General features: G+C 40.3%; 1 non-coding gene across 1 annotated transcript; it reads left to right on the top strand.

Annotated features, from left to right (window-relative positions):
• The first annotated feature begins 1887 nt into the window (after positions 1-1887).
• On the top strand, positions 1888-4054 carry LOC103190831. Its single transcript, XR_006085551.1, has 3 exons — positions 1888-2003; positions 2851-2969; positions 3835-4054. It is a non-coding gene; the product is annotated as an uncharacterized LOC103190831 (transcript).
• The last annotated feature ends 6894 nt before the right edge of the window (positions 4055-10948 follow it).

The following is a 10948-nucleotide window of genomic DNA, read 5'->3' as shown; positions in this document are numbered from 1 at the left end:
GGGAGAGGAGGAAGGGATTAGTCAAAGAGATAGGTTTTAAGGCAGGATTTAATGATAACTTTACGAAAGCGATTAGATTGACCAAGAGGTTGAATTACTGGGAAACTTTATATAAATAGTAAGGTAGATACAATCGCCTTCCAAAAAGTGTTTTCTACAACAAGCGGAAAGACAGCAAGGTAGGTAGAAATTAAGTTGAAATGAGAAATAGTTTGTAATTAATTCTTTTTGCTATTTATTGCAGGACTTATTTTAGTAAGAATGACCAGCCTACAATGGTAGCAATATCAGATCCAAGTTTGAAACTTGGACAAACCATTGGTATTACTGAGATTGATGTTCTAAAGCTTAACAGATTTTATAATTGCAGTAAGTGTAATGTGCAAATATATCTGTGTGAGTTGCAATAATATTCACTTAATAATTAGTGAAATACAATTTGTGCGCTCCATCCAAAAGATAAAAATTAGCTGACTTCACTTAGTAATTAAGGGAAGAGTACTAAAATTCTGACACAAGATAGAATATCATTGATAAATTCTGGTAAAGTGAGACTGCAGGATGATATACGCAGGGCCAGTGCAATTCAAGAAGAAAACTAAAATTGTTTTGTAATACATTTTTGTAATAAGCATGAGGAAATTAAATGCATCTTTAAATAGTAACATTGTAAATGGAATCAATAATAATAATCCTTGCATTTGATGAGATGTCTAAAAGCACTTCACAGAATATACTGTAAAGAGAATTGACTATATTTTGTGGGCAAAACGCGGCAGTTAATTGTGCAAAGCAGTGTCTCACAAACAGTTGTGAAATGAGTGACCATATTCTTACTGTTTTTTATTCTTATTGTTTTATTAGCGTCATCATAGCACTATTTTCAATATTTCAGAACCGTTATGTTCAAAACTAATGCTCGGGAGCACTGCAACTTTCACCACTCCAAATTATCCAGACCTTTATCCAAATAAAGCTGACTGCAAATGGTCAATTAAGTTACCTCGGAGAAAGAAGGTATGTCTGGTTCTGCGAACTTGCTGTGCAAAATGGCTGCAACATTTACCTAAAAAATAACTACCCTTGAGAGTAATACCTGCAAAGTCCTTTTAGACTTTGATTTTGATGTGATAAGATGCTATTATCAGTTATTTGTTGTCATTGCACATGTATGTAGGCTTGTGCTTGCAATTTGTATCTTTTAGAATGCATTTTGTTTTATTATTCATCTCGTGCATGTCTAGCTTCCTTTTGCTGCTTATCCTGCTCTATCTACTTTAGCCTTTATACTTAGTCCACTGCAAGTTTCCTTCATGCTTCACAGAAGTTTTTGGCTTTTGCAATTAGTATTCCTTAGCATGTTATTTTGTCTCTATCTTATTTGTCTCTGGCATGTGTGGCTTTGCTCTTACTGCTTGCTCTGGTTCTTGTTTATTTACTGTAGCCTTTCTACATGGGTAGGTGGCCACCAAAGCCTACCAAGACTATATTATTCTTAGCTATTGAGGTCCTTACATTTGCTGATCTTTCAATTATGATAATCTGTAATGATAAGCGATGCCATCCAATGTGAAAGGCACTATATAAACTGCTGAACGCAGTGGGCTTCCATGTTTCGGCCAGAAAATACAGTCAATTCATTTTATAGTATATTCTGTAAAGTGCTTTAAGATGTCTCGAAGATGTAATAAGATGCTATAAAATGCAAGGATCATTATTGTATGTAAATAATATTGTATTAGACAACTTGCTTGAGCTGGTTATTTGCTTTATATTACAGATTCTGCTACAATTCGCTTCATATCAAATACAACCATTTCTAAACTGCTATGGTGACCAAGTAACGGTTTATGATGGTTCTGATTTCCATGCACCCATCCTCTTTGGACCAGATTGTGGTGCAGAGAAGCCCCTCCTGATCTCCAAACAAAATAAAATGTTTATTATGTTTCGGTCGACAAGGAAATCAAGAGCAACTGGTTTCAGTGCTACATATAAAACACGTAATATTGTCTTGAAATTAGGACTGACTTTCTTGATTTTTTTATATCGACTTTAAACTGCTGTCATCACTCCCCTCCTCAAAACCTTCCCTCGATCCCTCAAACCCCACCACTACCACCCTATTTCACTGCCACCGCCCTTCCTCGCAAAAGTTCTAGAACGCATTGTTGCCAATCGACTCTGCGCACACCTCCTCCCACTCCCTCTTCGAACCTCTCCAGTCCGATTTCCACCCTCCACAGTACAGAGATTGCACTTGGTCCATGCCTTTGTCAGCTCTCGGCTGGACTATTCAAACGCCCTCCTCGCCGGTCTCCCCTCGACTACCATTCATAAAATCCAGGTCATACAAAACTCTGCCACCCACATTCTCACCCGCACCAAACTTCACTCCCCGATCACCCCAGTCCTAAGTAGACTGCACTGGCTGCCTGTCCCAGAGAAAATCAACTTCAAGATCCTCACCCTTGTCTTCAAATCCCTCTACTCCTCTGCACCCTCTGACCTCTCTCCTCACAACAGTGCCGTTGCCTCCGCTCCACCGGGTCTGGCCTCCTCCTTGTCCCCCGAATCCTCCGTTCCACCATCAGCGGCTGTGCCTTCAGCCATTACGCCCCGAGGCTCTGGAACTCCCTTCGCCTCGTCCCCTCTCTTCCCACTTTCAGGTCTCGGCTGAAGTCCTTTTTGACTGTGCCTCTGGTCACCTTCCTCCCTCTCCCCCTGGCTCGGGCCCGGGATCCGTTATTGTCAAGCCCTCTGAGACGCCGTCCAGCGTGGAGGGCGCGATATAAGTCCAACTTTTATTTTTAGGGATTTATATAACAAGAAACATTTTTTATTTTTCAGTTTCCTTCTGTGCGGCTATGATGACGAATACCAAAGATGAAATAAGATATGGCCGTTTTTTGACCCTACCATATGACGACCATTGTACTTGGGTTGTGTTGTCACCGAGAGCACATTTGGTATGTGAATACTGGGGAAAAAGCTATGTTGCAATTCTTCTTTACAATGAAAACAGCAGAGTTTTGTTTGATGCAAAATGAATCTATCAGGAGCAGATTATTAAGAATATTAAATGTGTGTTACATAAAGCACATTGCATAATAGATTGTTAGTGCTTAATTAGGGATATAGAATATGACCACTTCTGTTATCCTTTTACAGTAACTGATAATTCTGGGTACATTGCAGGTAGGAACCTAAGAGGAGTAGAGAAGCAGAGAGATCTGGGGATTAAGATCCATAAATCTCTCAAAGTAGCCACACAGGTAGATTAGGCTGTATTTAAAAAAAAAAGGTCAATCCGTTTGGGCTTTATATCGAGAGGGATAGAATATAAAAATAATGGGATGAAGTTGAATTTGTACAAGATCTTGCTTGGACCACATTTGGAGCAGGATTCATCCCTCCAGGGAGAGAGCGCACATTCCATTCCAACAATCTATTTCTGGGATTTTCCGTGTGTAGGTGCGATGCATGGAATTCTCAGTTTGGTTTGGATACCCTTAAGCACGGTAATGAGTTTCCACATGTGTCAGACACTTGGTTGGCCAGAAAGAAACACTATGCAAGGCTGCAGGTCAAAAAAAAGTATTTTCTTCAGAAAGCAGTGTTTCAGCACACAGTGAGGAATTGCCCTGGGCACTTTGCTTTCTTTATTGATTTTATTTAGTGATTTATTGTTAGCTTTAATTGACTTAAATAGATTGTCTTGACCATTCTTTTAATTCATTGATGAATTTGTTAATCACTCGTGATTGTAATGCTTTATCTGTTGCTTTAATACTGGAGTAAAATATTTCATCTTAATATTTGTATTATTAACAGGTAGTCTGGAAATTAACACATTTCTTCATTAAAGAAAGTGAAAACTGTGCAGACGGCTACCTGCGTGTTACTGATACTTCTGGACCAACACCTATCGTGAAAGGAACACTTTGTGGAAAAATTGAAGTCCCATTAAACATAACCAGCTCTGGACGTACGCTGTTATTTAACTACTTTCAGAAAGCACCAGGAATTTCGATTGGTTTTAGAAGTTCCTTTACATTTATTAAAAGTAAGTATTAAAACACACGCATACCTATAGAAATCAATCTTTCATTTTTCTTTATTGTCATATAACAAAGAAAGAAAACCTGGAAACAGTGTTTTTTCAAATAAAACTTCCACCTCACCTTCCACATTACTCAAGATTATGATTAATTTTGGAATATATTTGCTTAATGCTCTCTGATATCTTGCTAACATGTGCATCCTTCATAAATGAGCCTTTTTGAATCCTAAAGGGAGTACCACTATGTTATCTTTGGTTGAGTTTAATTATGTTTAATATTTAATATTATTTAATTAATATTCATTGGCGTTCTATATACTATCTTCCCTGGTGAAGCCTTGAAATTAATCCTTTTTGTTTAAGATAAAAATCATCTGTGAATTCACGATGTCCTAGCCTCAACTATCCTTCCTGAAAACTTGTTCCAGGTGTTAATTCCTCTAAGTAAAGAAAAATCTTCTATGTCCCATCTTAAATTGCGGTTTGTAGCTGTAAGCGTACACCTTTCATATTTTGTTGGCTTGGTGCATCCTACAGTGTTTATCTGGATTGCTTTTTTAATCCCATTTAAAATGTTATGTTCCTTAAAGTGGCCATAAAACAACTGGAAGTTATGAGTGATAACCACTTTGAAGAATTCTGTGACTTTGAACTCAGTCTAGGCTGACATTCTAGTGCAGTGCTGGGGGATTTCTGCATTGTTATTTAAAGCAGAATATTCCCCAAAGACAATATAATCGCACATAGCTTTGAATCATGATACAGTGCCCAATCTGACAGAAGCAGCAAGAATAAAGTTTTTGTACATTTGTTGTTTGACACCAACTGTACATTTTGAATGTTATATAAATGGATACCGCAGCTGGACTAACCAGCTCTGTGTTATTAAGTAAGTTCAATTCTTGAAAATTTTTACAGATCCTAACCCTCCTCGTGTTACCAACAAACCCGCAAGCGAAGGGAATTATCACAATGCTTCTGGTTTGCTGCTTTGCATATTGCTGATATATTCGCAAGCATAATCATTGTGGAAAGACAGCATCTTTCTCATCTCTGGACTTTCCTCTGTTGGAGTCTAGAAAGTGTATCCATCTTTCAACAAAGGTCAGCTAAAAATGTTAAATGGCTATTTGTGTATTTAAGCAAATATGTATTGTGAGCTGCAATATTTGCTTACTGTTTCAATGTTTACCTACGTTAAAATTTCACTATTTATATACCAATCAAATCTAAGTTAAAGCCAGTATTTTGGATGAAATTTAAATAGATTGAAACAAATTGATTTTAAGAAAGGGTAACATAAGTGAAGACTTGCAGAGTTTTTTCAATGCATCCAAAATTCATTATTGCATCAAAATGTTTTGTAATTTTTGAATATATATTCTTATTGTTTTCTCAATATATTCTAAGCTGCATCAGGGTAACTATTGTTGCAAGAAGAAAGATAATTTTGTTGGAAATGTTGATATTGTTTCAATATAATCTTCAAAGGGAATAACTAAATCTTTACTGGAGCCTGTGCTTATCTACACTAATAAAGACAAAATGTCTGTGTCTGTCTATCCTTTCGCCAAGAGCACAATAACCACTTGACATAGAGACATGATTTATAAATTATCAGAAAGGTCTTGCGTTGGGGAGTGTCATGGCCATATTTGTTTTCGGGGATTGTTGATGAGCTATATTTGAAAAATGCTTTAAACCCCAAAATATAAGGTGTGCTTTGTATTCTTTAACAAAATAGCAACAGAAAATCACACACCCTTCTAGAGAGATATCGCTATACTAATAAAGACAAAATTTCTGTTTTTCTGCCAATACTATAAAACACGATTGATCTGAAGAAATGATTTATACCCCATCAGTACATTCTTGCATGGGGTAGTGTCATGGGCCTATTTTTGGGTGGCATCTATCATTACATAAAGTATTAAACAAAGTAAATAGTAAAAACATAAAAGTATAATAGTACTGAAATCTACATTCTATATTGGATCCTTTGGTAGCAAGCGTAGCTGCAACTGGTGTAATCTAATATAAAGTATAATATCAAGTATAATAATCCTCACTAATAAAGATGAAATGTCTGTGTGTCAAGTCAATACTGGAATAACAGATTGATGTAGACATGATTTATACCTTCTGGGAAAGATTTTGCATTGGGGAGTGTCATGGGCATACTTTTTTTCAGGCATCTCCTATCGTTGATGACATACATTTAAAAAATACTTTAATTAAGCCCCAAAATATGAGGAATGCATGGTATTCCACCACAAAAGCGGCAGGAAATCGCACACTGATCTAGCGATATAGGTCTATACTAATATATTCTGCAACAAAGAAACGACAGAAAACTGGGCATTTTTTGCCGCCCACAGCACAGAAACAGCCCCGGTCAGAGCGACAAATGGCATTCTGTCCATCTGCGCCCAGGCTCCCTCTGCCTCCTCGTCCTTCTTGAGCTCTCTGCTGCTTTCGACACCTTCAACTATATCCTCAGCCACCGCCTCTCACCTCAACCTTCATGGTTCTGTCCTTGAATGGTTCGGATTGTACCTCTCACACCGCCTCTGCTTCATCTCCACAAATGGTTTCTCCTCCAGCCCCCGCACCGTCTCGTGTGGTGTTCCTCAGGACTCTGTCCTCGGTCCCCTCCTCTTCAACATCTATATGCTCCCTCTTGGTGACATCATCTGCAGACATGGGGTCAATTCCACATATATGCGGATGACACCCAACTCTACCTCTCCGCCTCCACTGCTGTCCTGACAGAATGTGTGTCACCTCAAGTCCTGGATGAGAGCAAACTTCCTTCAGTTGAACGTCAACAAGACTGAGGCCCTCCTGATTGGCTCCCGTCAGTGCCTCCTCACCTCAGGGCTGACAGCATCACCATCCACGGATGCACACTCCACCTCACTGAGCCAGTCTGGAACCTTGGCTTTTTTTTTATCCTCAACTGTCCTTTCTACCCCACATCTGGGCCATGACCCGTTCTGCCTTCCCCACCTCCGCAACATCGCCCCGGCTCCACCACCCTCGTACACGCTTTCATTACATCGAGATTCCACTATACAAACTCCCTGCTTGTCGGCCCCCAACTCCCCCTCCATAGGCTGCAGATCATCCAGAACTCTGCAGCCCGTGTCCTCTCCCGCACCAGGCTCTGTGACCCTATCACCCCCATCCTCACCTGACTCCACTGATGACTCCCATCACACAGAGGATACAGTTCAAGATCTTGGTCTTCACTTTCAAAGCCCTCTATGGCCTTGCTCCCCCCACCTCTGTGACCTCCTAACCCCCCTACCATCCTGCTCACTCCCACCACTCAGCAGGCTCTGGCCTGCTTCACGTCCCTGCCTCACTTGCACCACTATTGGCAGGCCAGCCTTCTGCCACTCTACCCACACTCTCTGGAACTCCATCCCACAGTCCCTCCACCTCGACTCCACACACGCAGCTCCCTTGCTCCTTCAAGACGCATCTCAAGCTTATCACATGTATATGGTAGTTTTACGTTTTGCGCTGCAGTTATACCTGGTGGCCGCGCCAACTCACAGTGTTACTGTGGCATCATACATCACAGAGCACCTACGTACTCACGCACGCAGCATGCACGCGCTCAGACGAAGCCAAGCAGTGCGAACAAATGCATTGCTCCCACAAATATACGGTCAATTCACTTTACAACATATTCTGTGAAGCGCTTTGAGACGTCTAGAAGACGTGAAAAGCTATATCAAATGCAAGGATCATTATTATTAAGATAAAAGATATCTAAACAAAAATGCCAGACAAAAGGGAGAAGGCTGATTAAATGAAACTGCAGAACAAAGAACAGCACAGCTGACTTCAATGCTGAAAGGACTGCAAGAGCGCGGCAAAATGACTTTCCCGTTCAAAGAACAGCACGGCTGGAATTCAATGCAGAAAGGCATGCAAGAACATGGCAAAATAATGCCCAGCAGCAGAGGTCATTCCATTTAGCTACTCTTAACCATGGTCAAGGCAGAGACTACAAATTAGGTGGCGCCCATCATATTGGGAATATGTTGAACTGCAGAGCCATGAAATGGGCAAAAGAAGTTCGTTCCCTATGTTGCTCGCTTGGCAAATTGAAACCAGAGTGACTCTCAGAGTCAACTGAATGCCAGAAAAGTCTGTTGAATGGTCCATCAAGTGATTGTAAGCATTTTCTAGCACATTTTAGGAAATACGATTTGTGCTTCCAGATGACTTATAGAGGTCTTTAAGAAATGAAAGAGCCAGACTTTATACAAACATTTAAAGTGCAAGGCCAAGTGTATCACTTATCGGGCTCTATAAATGCTTTGCCTAATGAGTCGCCAAAATTCTTACAGATCTACTTCATGACGAACTGAGAAGAATAAGCCACGTGGAAACAATGTTTTGGGGTTGAGCAAAGCTCTCGTACTAAATCATGAAGACATGCTTCACCACAGTAACACATATGTCAGGAGCTCCAAGTCCGCAATCACTGCAGAAAAATATAGAATAATCCATGCAGACAAGACACCTGCTGGCCAGCATTAGTGATGTACAATCCACCAACTACTGATGAAGTAGCCGTCCTGATTGTGAATGAAGAACATGATAAGCACGACATTGTGTTGCAGCAATGTGACAACAAACTCAAACAAGTGTGTCAGACTAACAGGGCATACAATGCCCTCCAGTACACAATCATATTCCCATGTGGTGAAGATGGCTACCGTTTCCAGATATGGTAAACAAATCTCAGCACTGGACAGCCGAGGCCTGACAAAAAGATGTCTGATATGGCTCTTTATCCGCGTGGGTTGATTCAATGTGAAGGCAATTACAACATCCTTCTGCATGCAAAACACAGCTGCTATCAATTCAGACTTGAATGTCAAGATCGAAGCTGAGAGACTTCTTTTTTCCACTTGAACCAGAAGAAATTGGGGCTGAGGAGTTGATTAATTTCTGGGACGCACTTATAAACGATGCTGACTCAAGCAACACACCAGTCAACTGGTCATCTTGCCATCCAGTTTCACTGGGAGCAACAGTTTGTGCATGAAAGAACCCAGATGCATTGCGCTATGTGTGACCTGATATCACATTCACCTGCGACCCTAATTGGGAGGAGATCAAGCAGGAACTGTTGTCTGGACAGAAGCCACAAGACCGCCATAATCTCATAGCCAGGGTTTTCCACTGCAAAGTTTTTAAGATGATGGAGCTTATCACCAAAAATCATAAAATTAAACAGCACAGAAAGAGGCCATTTGACCTATCATATTTGTGCCGGCTCTTTGAAAAGAGCTATCTTTCATGTTACCCGCTAATCTTTTTTCATACAATCCCTTTGCCCCTCTTATTTTCTTTTTCAGTTCTCCTCGATACTTTCTATATTCTATTTGATTATCTTTTGGAATTGGCAAACATGACATGTATCATGTGTTTGACAAAGTCCATTGCTACCTCTACACCATTGAGTGGCAAAAGTGTTGTCTTCCCCATGCACACATTCTTCTGTGGCTCATCGAAAAAATACAGCCTAAGCAAATTGACAATGTTCTGCAGAACTGCCAAACCCAGACTGATACCCTGCTCTTTGAAATGATAAAGAACACTTGATTCATGGCCCAACTTGGACAATTCAACAAAAAATCTTCCTGCATGAAAGATGGCTCCTGCTCAAAGCAATGTACAAGGATCTTGGTACAGGAGACCCAAGCTGAGGAATCTAGATGCACCAAAGCTATGCAATACCACACGTTGGTGGAAAGCAGTTGATGCCACATGTGAAAGAAGCAACTAATTTGACTGGTCAGTTCAAAGGGAAGATGCATTCATTCCTCGCATCCCACTGCTCCCAAGTGACTGCCCCTTTGTGTTCAAAAGGCTCCAATTCCCTGTTCGAATGGGATTTGCCATGTCAATTAACAAGGCATAGGGGCAGAGCTTTGTAGAGTTCTGTAGCTCAGTGGTTAGAGCACTCGCCTCGCAAGCGAGAGACCTGGGTTCAATTCCCGGCAGGGTGAAACCTTGGGCAAGTTTCCTTGCTCCACACGCCTGATAATAATCCCTCAAGAAAAGAAAAAAAACAATAATAAATTGGTCCCTTCAATCCATGACTGTTTGTGGGGCGCTGCTGTGCGCAATTGGCTCACAAATATAGTCTATTCACTTTATAGTATATTCTGTGAAGTACTTTGAGACGTCTAGAAAACGTGAAAAGTCCTATATCAAATGCAAGGATTATTATTATTGAAGGTTACTGGCCTTTACTTGAATGCACCTTGCTTTTCCCACAGACAATTCTATGTTGGATGCGCACGTATGTGTTGATTTCAAACCTGAAGGAGGAAAAACTGCAAGTGTCGTCTACATGGAGGCCTTGCAATAACTCGAGAACCTACCAGATCACACAGTAAACCCCTTTGGTTAGTGTAGCTCTGATAGGGTCTTCTACTGTTCATGATCTATGATCTATCGCACATGTGTGGCAGTTTTGCTTAATATGTACACACAGTGTTTATGGTATGTTAAATGGTTTGTTGAGTGGGGATCACTGAAATCTACATTCCATATTCGATCCTTTGGTTGCAAGAGCAGCTGCAATGGGTACAGCCGGTATAATAAAGTGTAATAACATATAAAGTATAATAATATAATGTAAAGTAGAATACTCTGATGTAAAGTACAATAACACTGAAATCTACATTCCATGTTGCATTTTTGTTTGCAAGTTTAGCTGCAAAGGGTGCAGCTAGTATAATAAAAACTATAACATCTAATATCAAGTAAACTAATAATAATAATCCTTTCATTTGATATAGCGCCTTATCACATCTTCGAGACATCGCAACACGTTTCACAGAATATATTGTA

This window comes from Callorhinchus milii, unplaced genomic scaffold (assembly GCF_018977255.1).
Source record: "Callorhinchus milii isolate IMCB2004 unplaced genomic scaffold, IMCB_Cmil_1.0 Scaffold17, whole genome shotgun sequence".
Classification (NCBI taxonomy): domain Eukaryota; kingdom Metazoa; phylum Chordata; class Chondrichthyes; order Chimaeriformes; family Callorhinchidae; genus Callorhinchus; species Callorhinchus milii.
The sequence above is the reverse complement of the archived record's forward strand: the minus strand, read 5'-3'. Positions and strand labels throughout refer to the sequence as shown.